We start from the raw sequence: 16,137 nt of genomic DNA, 5'->3' as shown, positions 1-16,137 counted from the left end.
AGTTTCTCTTAGTGGAATCCCCCTTTTTGTTCTTGGCCTCTTTTTCAAGAGGCTTGCTTAACTCTGGAAGAGGAAATGCCAAGAGTGACTCTAATAGCAAAGTCCCTTTACGTCATTTTCTCTTTCATTGCTTATTTGGGGAGTAGTTTGCATGATTTCTAGTCTTACAGTGACTTTTAAAAGTTAGAATATGAAAGAACTGGGTAGAGGTCAGTGATGTGACAATATTTTACTTGTACTATTTAAGTGTTTGATATACTATTTGAGTGGCTGTCTTTGCTTACATAGGTAACATGCAAAGGTGATATGTACAGTGTTCAGACATCAAGAGAGTAAAGGAAAGCAAGAGAAAGGAAAGAATTGTTTTCAGAGCTGTGACACATTTTTCTAAAAATCATGGCTCGACTGTTTCGGCTGGGAGCTGCCTAGAGTAGGGCAGTGGGAGATGACTTAATGTCATCAGCCCAAGGTATTTCGTTTGTTTGTTTGTTTGAAGCCTGTAGCCTCAGTGGGCTTACACAAGGAATAGGGACAGAGAATTTTCACCATTTTGTGCAGCTTTTTGAGCTTTTTTTCATTCTTATACATCTCTATTGTCCACAGTGGCCTCAGAATTTCCTTTTTGTGGATCCATGCTGGGGGCTTCCCAGTTGTCACTTGAGGATGGCTGTGGTGAGAGGGAGCAGCTGGTGGAAATCCCCCTGAGCTGCCTTCCTGGAACAAACCTGGGTTGAGAAATCATGGGGCCCTGGGCAAAGAAAATGCCTGGCAGACATCATGGGGCTGCCACTATTATCCTATCAAACGTGATTATTGGGAATGGGATTGTAGAGACAGTGTCACAGCCCTGGAAGCTGCCTCTGTGTGTTTTCATCCTTTCCGATTATCATCTTTTCTCTCTCCCTTTAAATTGACTTCCAGAAAATAGCACCCTTTGTAGGAAATAGAATGATTTCAAACACTGAGACCTGGAAGGTCCGGATTAATTTCTCCAAAAGGATCTTGAGGTTTTATTACTGTAATAAGCTAAACAGTTTGCCTTTTTTTCATTTAAAAGTGTTATGTCCATTTGACCTACATAAACAATGTCTTCTGTCAAAAAAGAGAAGAATGGACAGGAAAAACACATTATTCTGGTTTTCTTCCTACGTTTCATGAGCCTTTACATGTACCTTCCTGACTTCAGAAAACACCAGGGATGGAGGAACAAGTTCAACAACACTTTGAGGAAGCACTAAGCCAAATCCAGAACTGGGAGCATCTTATAGGACAGTGGAACTAGTTTAGTCAATGAGTCAGTGGCTTGGGAAAAGAAGAAAAAAAGGAATAGGGAACTATGCTGCATTAAAAAGGACATAAAAGGAGATTTAAGAGACACAAGTGAAGATAGGAAGTAGGCGTTGCTAGGATGCTTATTTGTAAACAACTGGAAAACAACAAAAAGAAGTAATTGGGAAGATATGAATGTGGACTAGCTTTTTGAAGAATTATCATTAATTTCCTTACAAGTAATAGATTAATTATTAATGAAAATGTTTTCTCTTGCCCTCCATGCATACCAATAAGGCAAGTCCCTTAACCTCTCTCAGGATTAGTTTCTACAGCTACGAAATGAAGATTCTTTTTGTGGAGGGTTTTGTCAGGTTGATGTGGAGACAGAATGAGATAGTATTGGCACAGAGTCTGACCAAGGGTTGTCATGTTTTGTTGTTATTATTATTGCTGTCGTTATTACTCTTTCTATGTTAGGTTCATGCATCATTTTAATTCTAAGCCTAACTTGTCCTTTAAAACTTTTACATGTTTCCACTTGTGTTTCTATTGGTGATCATATTGGTGTCCTGCCATTCAGCACTGACAGTTATTCTAGATGGCTTGTTCCGCAAGGCTCAGGCATCTTGGCACATCTTGACCTATCTTGGCCTTGCTCGCCATTTACTCTAATTTTTTATATATTTTTTGCAGCTAGCTAGTACGGGGATCTGAACCCTTGACCTTGGTGTTATAACACCATGCTCTAACCAACTAAGCTAACCAGCCAGTTCATCACCATTTACTGTTACCACCAAGTTCTATTCCAGGCCCAGTGATTGGCTCTGAGTAGATGCTTAGTTATTTGTTGAATGAATGAACTCTACTCTCTATAAAACTGACCGTAGAAAAATCGATCTTTACTGAAACGTCTTACTGGCACTAAATGGTAACAGATTTACATGAACCAAGGTGCTGGGAGAAGACTTAAAAGGGGCCCACTCCTAGCACCATAGTGGACGCTGGTTTCTGGATTCCTCATGCTAGTGTTTCAGTCACTCGCTTATTGCCCATATCAGGCAGGCCCTTTCTCCCTCCTCTTCCTCAGAGAATAGGCACATGGCCATTTCTTTCTCGTCAGATTGCAAACTCTCTATGAGAAAGGAGTCATATTAGAATCCCTTATAATGTTTTGCACACAGTAGGCAGTTGCTAGATATCAAAGAAGACTTTATTTTTATACCCAAAATATTTTTGGATATTTCGATGGGGAGTGGGAGAGCTGGGAGAACATTCAGTGTATGAAATGATTTTTTTTTTAAGTGATTAGAGAAAGTATTAGTTGTAGAGATATTTGTGGAAACCTTTAATTTACAGCCATTAAATATTGATTTGGTTATGATTCTTGTAACATTTCAGAAACAATTATTTACATATGTTCTCTCTCTTCATCTTTAATATTAATCATGTGGAGGGGGTAGGTGGGAAAGAGGCATTTCTTTAATGTAGATTGGGGCATTCAAATGTGGAAAGAGCTGGAATTGATTGAAATAACCGGAAGAGGTTAGGTGCTGATATTTCAGAGCTGCAGTCTGCTTGGAAGCTCACAGTACTACGGTTAGTGAGGTAAACGCTGAAGTCTGAGTTTAATAATTAAGTGCCGTCTTTGTTTTAGGTTTAAAAGGGTATCATGCAAAGGATCTGACATTAGCTTAAAGACTTAAAAAAGATGTAGCTCAGTAATTCTAACAGATGTATATTTTTTCTCATTGTGCTGTTCAATTAGAGCATGGCTTATTGTTCTCTTACCTATGTTTATATAAGGAGAAGTTATCGTGATTTTTATCAGTGAGAACAATACATGTAAAGCTTGTGAACAATTTATTCCCCTAAATAAACCGAAAGAGTATGTTGTTAGAGAACTATTACTACTAACTACTAAAGATAGTTAAAGAGTAGAAATGTTTTCTTACAAATAAAGTGAACTGTGGAAATCTGTTTATTATTACATTTCCAGTCTGAATATCTTATTTCCTTTAAGAAGTAGAGGAAAAAAACTATGCCTGTTGTATTCCATGCCAAGGTCAGTGCTCTGTATTTTGGTATTTTGTCTGACTGTTTAATTTAATAACATCAAGCACACAGAGGCAATCAGGAGGCCACTCCCACTGGTAAATCCATAGCTATAAAGAAAGCATGTGCTTCAGTGAAAACTTAAGAAAAAAGCTGTTTGTTAAGCCCAGACCTAGTGTGAGATCTTTTCAAAAAGTGATTATAATTTTCCAGAATTCCAGGATTAAGACAAGGAAACACACAATAGAAATATGTAGACTTGGCAGTGGCTTTTTGTTCTTCTTTTTCAGTTGAATTATTTTAGAGCCCTTTTTTTAAAAAATGAGGTAACTTTATTAATGGTTTAATTTGAGATTTGTTAACGGGTTGTCTTTAGTCTGAGTTTTACCAAAGCTATCAAAAGAGTAACTATTAACTTTTGGTAATTAAAATGCTCTTGTATCTTTCATCAAGTTCAGGATCCATTCATCTGCTTCTTAAATAATCTTGTTTGAGCATGAAGAACTTTTTGTTTTGTAAATGTCAAATACAAAAAAGAAAGAACTCTTGATTTAAAAATTTTTGAAATCCTGAGAAACATATTTCTTTACGACTCTCAAAAATAGCTTCAGATTGCATTTTGTTCTGGAAAGGATAAAGTAGATATATCATGACTGTTTTTTTTTCCCTAATTGAGTTTCCTTTGTGTGATTCACTTTGATAAAAATATGCTAATTCAATTTACTTTAGCAGTAAGAATTAAATATTTTGTACAGTGAAGTGTGCTGTCTTAAATTATTTGTAGAGTTTTTAAAGAAAACATTTTAAAACATAATGTAAGTAATGTATAATCTGTGTGCATATATACTTTAACTCCCCCCCCCTTTCAATTTAATAAGCCCCTCTATTCTTGTCCCGTTTTGTAAACATGAGTTGCTTGTGTACTGAAAAATGCTGCCAGGAAGTAGGGTGAGCAGAACTTCTTTTCCCATGACCCTCACTCTAATGTTGTTCCAAGGGTTCCCTACTTAGAAATGCCTTGATAACCGCATTCATTCCTGACATACCCCACCCCCAACACACACAACTGCTCAGTGCCATCTGACCCACAGTCCAGCTGCTGCTCTTTAAAACACTCGTGCTGAAGGCTTTTACCTACAGCAGCGAATATCTGTGCAAAGCTTTTGTGTGTGATGTGTTGTGTGTTGAAATATTTTTTAAATGAAATTCAGTGACTTGGTGTCAACCTGCAAGCTAAACGTAGTGTGTGGGGTTTTTCTGTTTTTTAGTTTTTTTAATTTTGCATTCACTGAAGCTTATATGTGTGTGTTCGTCCTTTTTGTATGATTTCAGGAACACTTCCTGTTGACAATGACATCTGAAATGCTAGAACACGCTTCAGATTCTCTCGTTCCATGACTTTCATCATGAATATAACAGTTTTTAAAAAGACCTGGTTATGCTGCTCATTACCCATCCCCCTCCCCCCCATTCTTATGTGATGCACTAGATTGTTTCCTTTGGTGTAGAAGGGGAGAAAAACATATTTGCTAAGTAAACACTAAGACACTAAATTTATCTCTGTAATCTTCCCAACACCAATGTGAAGTAAGCTGTATGTAGCATTCTTTTTTTATGTATAGAAAATTGAGACTTTGAGGAAGAGGTTAAGTAATTCATCTAAGGTAACAAAAGTTGGTCAGTCATGGAACTAGGATTGAAACCTGGCTGTTTGAAACCAGAGCACTGTTCTTTGTCATTTGAAGGTGATACTGTTTAATCCACGAGCATTACCCAAGAGCTGTATGTTCTAAGGGGAAGAGAATGGAAGTGGAGAGGAAAAATGCCCAGAAGTCAGTTTGGTATGGAATGGTTCCTGCAAAGAGAAGGAGGCCAGTGCTGGGAAACCCAAGATAAAGGCACAGGATAGTTTGCTGCTCCTGGTAGCTGCTCCTCCGTCGTCCTCCTGTTGTTCAGTGTCAGCTTTGCTGCTGCGGGGGAGATTTGGCCACTGTTTGATGAAGGGTTCATGAAGCTTTGGAACTTTACTCGCTGGATTATTTTAAAAAAAACAAAAAAGCATACACACACACACACACACACACACACATGCATGCACTCACACATTACATATACACAAGGGGTCTTCAAACAGTTAATGGAAAGATTCATGTTATCTTTTAATTATATTTTTTCATGGACTTTTTAAAGTACCCTCATACATACACACACATACACCAGTATATGTGTGGTGTGTGTGTGTGTGTGTGTGTGTGTGTGTGTGTGTGTGTGTGTATGTGTATGGGGAGAGAGAGTAAAGTATGTATTTGTGGTTATACTACATTTCCCTTGACCTAAGGAGACAGATGTTGACAGGGTTATGTATGAAGCGCAGTTATTCCTGGAGTGAGGACATGGGGCCTCATTCCAATCCCATGGGCTTTGGGGAGTGGGGAGGAGCAGACAGATTTATTTGATGGACTATAAGGCTACTTTGCAGAGTACATTTTATGAAAGAAAGGGAAGAGGGAATCTTATTCTTATGGTTAGTGAGATGTGATGCCTTCTGAAAAGCCACAGGGCAGTCTGTAAAGTCATGGAGGTTAAGTGTGTGTGAATACAGAGAATGTGGGATAGAGGAAACTTAGTTGTGGACATGTGTTAAAGGCATGCCTGCCATGTTACCAACCTGGGCGCATCCCTTACCTTCTCTCTGCAGCCCCTTGCCTAGATTGAAGAACTTTGAAAGCCTAGCTTCCTTGTCCTGTATCAGTTACTAAGAATCTAAATTATTGGCACTAGTTGACTGCTCTAAAACTCAAGTGTTAGGTAGACGACACCACTGAGATTCTGCCTATAAAGCAGATTCTCTGTGTGGAAGACTTCTTCCCCCTGGGGTCCCATTGTGAAAGTAGACATTAATTTTGGTGAAATAAAGTAACTTAGTGTGAGAAGTATTTATTTTAATCTGAAAATTGTTATTTTGTCCTTAGCTAATGTTGAGAGCAAGCATTACTGTGCAATGTACTAATGACTGCAGTGTGCAGTTCTGGCATGCCCAGGGCTTAGAGGAAAATCCATGAGGTTGTCTGCTTTAACCTGAGACTCACAATCTTTCTAGTTTAGTTTTGGGGGGTTTTAAAGAAATAAACTTTCAAGGACATATTAGTGATCTTTTCAGGAAATAAAAAGGCAGGGACAGCTGATCTCCCTGCCCTTCAAACCATCTCCTTCTGCCTTTATCACTGCGCTCCAGTACTTTCATTGCACCGATCCTGTTGATGAAAATAATCTGTTTATTCTCCCACCAGGCTATTAACTCCTGGATGAGAGAGGTCTTATTTTCTGTGTAACTAACTTGTACCCTGTGTAGTAATATTAACTGGTCATCGTTATCAAACTGGCTTCAGTGTCTGCCTTCATTGCCTCTGCAACTTTGACAGGGAGGTGACCCTGGGGCTGAAATGGCCATACCGTGTCAGTTAGTGACTGCAGTTTGCAGGAACACCGTGCAGTAGCAGTGAGTGTGAGGTTCTGGGTTTTCTGCTTTTCAGTGTCTTGAACAGTCAAGGTTTCAGGTGTGTTACCTCTACGGGGTGGTGGTAACGTGTTTGAAGTGCTTTGAGGTACCCTTGGAATTAAGTGTTTTATAATTTGAAGCAACAGACCCTGTTAATTATAAAGCTTTCTTGGTTGAATTACTGAGTGCTTTTACATGCCAGGCATGCTGCTGCTGATAGCCTTTTTGAAAGGTCCATAGATATCCCATGGTCAATCTCGTTAGGCCCAGAGGAATTGTCTCCTAGTGAGTTGTCACCTAGTAAGTTGTTTAGGGTCACATGGTAAATTAATGCCAGCAGAACTGAGACTACAGCTCCTGGCTTCTTTCTGCCCAGTTATGTGTGAATAAGGATCCAAAGTCTACCTATTTTTAAGTCCCGTAGAGAACAGATTTTTGTTAAGTTAGATGAACATTTAAATTCTAAATCTTTGGGTTAATTCCCTTTAGAACTATTTATAACCACATGATAAAATGGCTATAAATTAAATTTAGACTGGTTAGTTTGGGGGGATGTTAAAAAAAAAAAGTCTTTCTCTCTAAGTTGGTAAGATTTCATTTAACCGTAGGGGTTTAATCTATATGTATAAATACCATTTTACCACTACTAGATTGTGGAGGAACATAAAGAAATCTTCCTCAATTTGGAATTGAAGTCCTGAGCACTGACCTAGAAATTAGACATGTTTAAGATCTTCAGTGGGGAAATAAAAAGCTAAATAAAAACTCTTTCATATAATAAGCACTAACTTTATGATTCTCAGAAAGGAGATTTGAGTTCAGGTCACACCTCATGATCTTCTTCTTTCTCCCTGGCTGACTTCTATTCCATACTTGCTGGAAATAAACTGGAAAAACTAATTTTAGTCTTTGATTACATGATTTAAGTTAGCTTTAAGGAAAATTGTCTAATATTGGAATGCATAACTGGAAAACATCTATTTCTTTTCAGGTGTTTTTTTTTTTTTTTTTGGAAAGAATGCTATTGTTTCTGTTTGTGATGTTTTAGTATGGTGCTTTCCTGACATTCCTGTAAAATTACTACTAAAGGGAGAACAGAAGAAACACATACCCCATTCTAAACGCCTACCCCTTTCCTTACAAGACTAATCACTGTATAGTTCCATTCTGCCTTTCACGAGCCAAAATTTCTTTAAAGTGTATGTTTTACCTTACTCTATATTTATATCTATTTTCATATAAAGAAATAAAAAAATGCCGTGTTTCTCCTGTGTTATTGCATTACAGGATACACACATCCTACCTTAAGGCCACTATTGGAGGATCTTACTGGATGATTCTGGTCTCATTCATCTCTTTACGCAAAATTGCGTGCCTTTTAGTACAGATCTAGATTTGTTTATTCAACAGTAAACAAAATAGGCTAACTTTTATGCTTTCATAGAACTTACATTCTAATTGGGGTGGTGACAAACTAGTGAATAAATATGTCATAGGCCAGATGTGATAAATGCTACTGAGAAAAATAAATCAGGGCAAGGTATAAGAGTGTGTGTGCGTGCGTATGTAGGGGCTGCTGCGGTTTTGGAGAGAGTTATTGGGGAAGGTTTTACTGACTAGGTAACATTTGAAGACTGGAAGGAAGGGAGGATATGAGGCTCTTTGTTTTGGTAATTCAAATACCATTTTTTTTTCTCACTTGGGGGAAAAACGTTTTATTTTGAGTAAATTATCACTTATTTTTAGTGCTTGTTAACTAGCTGGTATACTACTATCACTTATCTTTCTATGCCTTTGAGGAGTGAGGAAGTGATCCTAAATTAAGAAGTGGTTTGACAAGTCGACAGACTGTCTTCTCAGCTCTCCTTGTTTGGGGTTAGAGAAAGCACTATCTTCAGTGTCTTCAGTTTTGCAAAGTTCATTCTCCACTTATCTCTAGCAGTCATCCAGCCATCTGACATTCCAAATTCACCCTGATTCTCACTTGCCAGTGTCTGGATGATAGGAACTGGGGTCCTTGTAGACTGAGTGAAGTAGAAACTGTCTGAATAGGGAAGTTCATACATATAATCAAATAATAATTTGATTAAATGAGCCTTGTGTAGGAAAGTTTTGATAAAATTACTGAACTACTTCAACTTTTTTGTCTCTTGCATCATTGTAATATTTTCAGTAAGAATCTCATTAATTTGCATTTAAGTGTTTTAGAATTTATTGCAGTTGCAGCCGATGCAGGGTTAAAATTTACTCTTTCTTAAGCAAACTATTTCTCCACAGATAGATTGTGAAAGTTCATAGCACAAAGATTTGTTTGTAGGATAATGGCCAAAGTATTTAGGAGTAATATCAAGCCCTGTAGGACTGTTGTGATATGCTGATTATACATTAAGTTCATTCCTTGCTAAAAACCAAGCTAAAATCTCAAAGATTTCTATTTGGTCAATACTTTACTTCCTTGGTTCTGGAGGTTGTGATTAAAGAAATACACCATTCAATTTTATTGAGATGAGCTAATAATTTAGATTTTATATTGTTAGTCTGATATTCAACATAACTTACTTTTTGTGATGTTGCTATTGTACCAGGCATTAGTCCCTCAAAGGCATGATTTCTAGGGATTCTCATAAAGAGAAAAGTCTAGGTCTTCACTATTCTGATGTAGCTTAAGTTACTGACATAATTAGCTCATTTAGACATTGCTTTTCCCTTGCCCCCTCCCCACTACAGACCTGGTGGGCACAAACCTTCATTTACCATAAAAGTCACTGACCTTAAATCACAGTGGGCTGGCTCCCTACACTGCCGAGCATGTGAACTGAATGTGAGTCTGAAATTATAGAGAATTTTCTGTACTTAAACAGGTGTGGTCTCAGAGCAGGTGGAAAAACAGTAACAGCATGCATAATTTCATTTCTCATTTGTATATCTCTTCTCATGAGTTTTCATTCTGAAGATAAAGAGAAAATCTAGTTCCTGACTGTCTTGTTCATTATCTGGAGAGCCCTTGCTAAAATCTTGCCTACAATTCCACTGTTCCAGCATTTCTAGGGTTCTCACATGGCTTGCATAAGCAAACAGCTGCTGGTAGCACCTTCAACTCATTGTCTTGTTTTAGGATTGGAGCCTCTACCAAAAACAAACCCAAGGGATTGGGTGGGTTGAAGGCTTCAGGCCCTATATACGTACAAAGAATGAGACACTAAGCTGTAGAGAACTGATTTGTTATTTCCCATTCTCATAACAGTTCGGGACTATAGAGATCTGTTTCCAAAGCAGGCTTTCCATAGTGTTAGGGTTTTGTGGCATTCAATGATAGGAAAAGGCAGCTGAGGCAGTGCAGTGTATGCCATATGTTTCATTAGGTTATTCACTCTTTTAAGTTACGGAGAATGCTTTTCTTTAATTGACAATGTCAGATGCTCTGTATGATGCCATCGTTCAATATGACTAATTGAAGTATAAAATATAAAGATACACTGTGACTCCCTGAGTCCGAGTTGCATAGTTTTTATATTTCAACATCTCTAAAATTGAATAGGGAGGTCTTACAATTTAGCATCTTAGAATGCACATATGGGGCCAAGCCCGTGGCGCACTCGGGAGAGTGCAGCGCTGGGAGCGCGGCGACACTCCTGCCGCAGGTTCGGATCCTATATAGGAATGGCCTGTGCACTCACTGGCTGAGTACCAGTCACGAAAAAGACAAAAAAAAAAAAAAAAAAAAAAAAGCACATATGAACTATGGTAAATAAAGTGTATATAGCACCTAAAATTTTTAGTAGTTGAGCACCTGATGATAAATTTTGAAATAAGCCAAAAATGCCAGGTAAGAAAAGCTGAAAACCACGTGTGTATGTGTGTGTGTGTGTGTATTTTTTTTTTAATTGAATGGTGACCTAATCATTGGCTGACTACATGCTGTCTAATTAAAGCCTGGCATAAATTGTGTGTATCATTTGTGTGAAAAGTCTCTATTATTTGGAGCAATAAAATAATTAGAGATAACATGACTTCCAGAGTGTGGGAAGCTCTGCAACCAGACATAGTTGCACAAGTTGACACAGTTGGAATTCCTCAGTTCTGGTTGCTAAATAAAAGTCTTTGCTATTCAGAGTCACAGCAGGCAGTTGCTGGCTTTGTACAAATCATTGAAATGCATTCATGTTAGAGGCTCAAATAAACACAACATTTTAGGTGAATGAGTTTTAGTTTGTACTTTTGGAATAAAAGGTTGAGATTTATATTTATGCTTTCTGATCAGTTTAATTAATCACTCCATAATAATAATAAAAAATTAAACATATTGTGTATTCTTGAAAGCCATTTATAGATTTTTATAATAACCATTCTGTGTAAATATGTAACACATTGGTAGTTAACATAGTTATATAGTAGGTATATAATAAGAGGATAAGAATAAGAGTTTTTTAATGTGACAAAATGATAAGAAAAAAATTATAAATGATGTGATGAAAATGCAATTTTCATTTACTACTGAGCTAAGTCCAGTATGGTAAAATTGTAGGTCTTAAAGGAATATCCAGAAGTGATTTAGGGTGGTATAGAAAGAGTTGACCTGGTCATGGGAGATTGAGTTTCCAGTCCTAATTCTGTTGCTTGGATAAGTTACTTAACCTTGGGCCTTAATTTCCTCATCTGTAAAATAGAGATAATTATCTGCACAGCTTGTTTCCTCAGTAGGGTTCCAGTGGGATAAGGGGTGTAAATATGAGTTGAGAAATCTCATGCATATTTAAGGTGGTAGGATGGCTGTTGTAAGTCAATCTATTAAAAGTAGAACACTTGGAATTTAAATTAGAACAGAAAAAGTAATAAAATAGTATATCCCACCAAAATCATCATCTCTATTGTGATACCTTAAAAATGGGTGGGGGGTTGGCTCTAAGGGTGCATAATGAGATCTGCAGTTTTAAAATGCAATTTTTCCAAAATAGTCTCAAAAATTGCTTTAGAGCAAATTTTTGGCATCATGATGGGGTAGGATAGCAGGAAAATGAAGTGTGGGATAACGAGTTTATTGAAAACAACTCACAAAAAAACACTGTATGAGTGGAGAATAATGATCTTTGTGCCCTTGCTTCCCTGGCAGCCCAGGCCCTTCCCTGGTTTACAGTGTCCTTTCTTATTTCTTTTTGGAAAAATAAGGCATGATGCCAGCATATTTCCACATCTTGTCCAAGACAGTGGTTTATGTATTCTTCCAATTAGCATTCATTATAAACGATTTCCAGTCTTTAAGAGAACATTAGTCATGTTGCTATGCGAAAAAATCCCTTTTGCCATAACCATACTGTTCATGTATAGCCGTGAGACTACATGGTGTTATATACTTTCATTTTGTCAAAGAAAAATCAATAAAAGTAGTGATTTTGAATAGTGAAACCCTAAATAAGCTGTCACAATAAACATAGCAAATGAAACATACCCATTTAAGCTATACTTACAATCTAAGTTCATCACTCCATTTAAATTGTGCTTGGTAAATTTTTTGAGTTTGTGTGAGAGTGTTAGCTTGTTTCCTTGCTTGGTTAAACAGATTTTATTATTGGTGTGGGAAAGTTTTTCTTAAGGAATGCTGGAATGCAGATATCTATTAACTATTTAGATGATACTTTTTTGAAGTTGTAATAATAAAAACTCAATTATCAGAGGCAATATATGTGTTGTATAACTTATTAAAGGTGTATGGTGCTAAACAGCTGGTAGGAAAATGCAGTTTACTTTTTGGAACAGAGACAATTGACTGTAATGGTGTTTAGTTTAGTTTTTTTTTTTTTTTTTTTGCGTCTGGCAGGTACAGGGATCCGAACCCTTGATCTTGGTGTTATGAAGCTGTGCTCTAACAGGCCAGCCCTGTAGTGCTATATGTTGTCACTTTAGTGTTTCCTTGGTTGGCAAGCACTTCAGCTGCATTAAATTTGCTGCCACCATGTAATGGTGAGTTGAGTTTTTGTAGGTCTAGTCAGAGAGAGCCAAGAACTAACATGTCTTTCTAGTCATTGGTTACCTCCTTAAAAATTCAGTAATAGTAATTATAATTATGATAGTTTATCAGGTTGTTACTATGTGCTGTGCTGAACCCTTTACATGCATGATTTCATTTAGTCATTACAACAATCCTATGAAATAGGTATTTTAATATTATTCTCATTTTATAGATAGGTAAGTTGAAACTTGAAGAGATTAAGTAACTTGTCCACAGAGCAAAACTGAATTTAACTAGTAGCATGACACCAATATCCCCACTCTGATTAGAAAAAAAAAAAAGGTGCTGGCCAGTTAGCTCACATAATTATAGCATGTTATCACACACACACACACACACACATACACACACACACACACACACACGCTATTTGTATCAGAGGATGATGTGAGGAAATAGAAACCCACACTAGCTGTTTTTCTAATAATTTATGTTTGTGACACTTAAAAAAAATTCTTTTAAACTGAATGCTCACTCCACCAAGCTTGATTGGAACACCAAAATCATTTTTAAGTGGCTCTCTTATAATGCAATACTGAGATTTTAGGTTACCAAGTAAAATATCTGGGCTGCTTTTGTCAGCAGCCACTGCTTTTCTTCCCCCACCTTGTCAAAAGACCTTAAGTGAAAGAATCTTCTAGACATTCTCTCTGGCTCCTTGGATCTTTTCTACTTAATTTGATGTCCAGGTTATTAAGTGTTTCTTAACTGGGTTACTGGCTTTCCTCTGTTCCTCCTAGCACCTTTTACAGCTCAGGAAGTCTGTCTAGTCACCTGGCTTCTTATCTCTGATTGCTCTCTGCCAATCCTGGAAAGGACTTAGTTTACCTTTCCTAAATTCTCTAAATTCCTGCATTCTGTTCTGTTTATTGACAGTATTTTATTTTCGAAGTCCTGTGCTGGATGCAGTAAAGCCTGGAGAGGTTCTCTGCCCTTCACAGGCTTACTGTTCAGGGAAGTTAAAAGACTTAAGATAAAAATATGTATAATAATAAAATGCAAAACTTTGTAGGGTGTTTCAATAGACATTCAAAAAGGAGGTAGATTACAGTAATGTAATACTTCTGAAAAATTTCTCCTGAAGTACATCTGATATAAGAGGAGAGGAAATGTGCCCTCAGTAGTCTGGGAACATAGCCTAAACTGGCTGCCTCCATGGACATATCAGATATAAGTTAATTCATATGAATTCTGGTGAACTGCAATCTATGTTTTAAAAAAATGCAAGACAATGTAAAATTGTCTTTCTTCTCCTCAATTTTTAAATAAAAGTTGCAACACAAAGAAGATGCAGAAAGTATCCACAGCTTTCTGAACCCCTCGCTTTATACCAGAAAGGGTGTATTATTTGGTATCTGTAAATTAGCAGATATATTGCTCTGATTGGATTATGTAGGATGGCTTTAGAATTGCTTAATTTAGAAAGAAGCAGGTCTTACAGTCGCTTTAAAAGGACAAAGGAAACGACATGCACCATCTTCAAGTACAGCCAGCTGCACTTGTAGACCAGATCTTGATATCTTAATGATATTTTAGCCTTTACAAGGTATGAGGCAGCTCACTGTCATGCAGCTGTGAGTACCTATTTCAAGACATTTGAGTGTCACAGCAGAGACCAAGGGCTCTTTACAAACTGGAGAATGCCTTTGTGGATGTTGAGAGTTAAGTTTAGATTGGTTTGTTTGGCTGGGATTTTGAGTGTGCAAAGAATAGCTTGTGAGAAAGGATGGGATAATAAACATAGAGGAAAAATGATATGCTTTGATAGCCTAGAAGGTAACAACTTAGTGTTGTGCTTTAAAACAAAACTAAACTAGTCAAATCAGGATTTAACCACAAATGAATTTGGCATATGATACCAAGGAAGGGCAGGATGGAAAAAAGAAGTAAGTTGTAAGAGTTAGCAATAGACTGATATGTGACATGAAAGATAAGGTGGTACCAAATGCCCTTCCAAAGTTATTATCTTGGGTGGTCATTATTTTGGGTAATCAAGAGAAAAATGGGCTGCAAATGAGGCTGGAATACTGAGGTTTTCCATTACTGAATCTTTTGATAACAGAGTAAGTTGTAATTGCTAAGCAAACAGTGGGAAATGAGGAACTGGACTGGAGAAGAGGTCATGGGTGGTTAGGTAGACCAGGAAGCCCAGGCAAAGCATGCCAGGCCATCACTGTGTTACTGGGAAGCTTAGGAAAACTGTAAACTCCTCTATGTTGCTTAGTATTTTGTAGTTAAAGGGAAAAAAAAGTTGAGGGAGATATTTTGGAAAATTTTGCTTGGGGTTCCAGTGTCTGAACTTAAATCACCACTTAGGAGTTGCCTGCAGTATAGATACACAGATAGTACTTAATAAATACAAGTACTGAGGCAAAACAAGGTGGTAAACCTTTCTGAAGTCCACTGTCTGAGGAAATCTCAATGGAGGCAGCAGAGGAATGGTCATTGGGATAGGAGGAAAATCCAGAGACACTGCAGCATGCCACTGTTTCTTTACCCCCTCTTTTCAAATCCCCCCCCCCCAGGGTAGGAAGATGGGTGGTTTATTTCATCCTTTCAACTTTCTATTTTTAACTTGGCTTGTAGCAATTGTGAAGTCTTTGTGGTTTTTTTGTTTTTAATTTTTATGGAATTTGTAACTTTATAGAAACTGTGGATAAAATTTGTCTAAGTTTTGGTTCCTATTTGTTATTTTTAGGCCAGAGTCTTCTGGAACTGCTTGCCAGACACATATCATTTATGGGATTACAAATTGATCTTCATGAGAGGCCAGCACCTCTATTTATTTTTACTGAAGCTCTCCTGAAGATAGTAATTTAATACACAGGTTAAAATATGTTATGCTTACGATGAAAATATTTCATATTCTGTATTTGCCATCATAATAAACAGTGGTTTAATAGTTAACATTTGTTGAGAATCAGTATTTCAGTGTTCTGGAGCAGACACTGAGCTAAGCCAATTTCATGTAATTTTTATGACTGTCTTGTGCATGACTAGTATCTTTCCTTTGTACCTGAAGGACCTAGGATTCACAGAGGCTAAGTGCTTGCTCTGAAACACATTGCAGGAAGTGTTGGTCCCTGGATTGGCATCCCTGTCTGCCTGACTCTCCTGCACATCTAGTCTATGAAAGTTCATGAAAGAATGATTGATTCTAATTGAAGGACTTCTTTCCGGATCTGAGCGTCTTCATCATATAAGACTTTCATTCATCACTGCAAACAGATGCTTTGACTTATATTGCCTGCCAGAAAGGGTGGATGTATCCACCACAAAACAGGGTGCAGAAATAATTCCCTGAACA

General features: G+C 37.3%; 1 protein-coding gene across 1 annotated transcript in view; it reads left to right on the top strand.

The window, feature by feature from the left end:
• The window catches only part of ARHGAP42 (Rho GTPase activating protein 42), a 286,282-nt gene that overhangs the window by 45,343 nt on the left and 224,802 nt on the right, over positions 1 to 16,137 (top strand). The window lies entirely within an intron of this gene.

The sequence above is a fragment of the Cynocephalus volans genome, chromosome 4 (genome assembly GCF_027409185.1).
Source record: "Cynocephalus volans isolate mCynVol1 chromosome 4, mCynVol1.pri, whole genome shotgun sequence".
NCBI lineage: Eukaryota > Metazoa > Chordata > Mammalia > Dermoptera > Cynocephalidae > Cynocephalus > Cynocephalus volans.
This window is presented reverse-complemented; position numbering and strand designations above follow the sequence as displayed.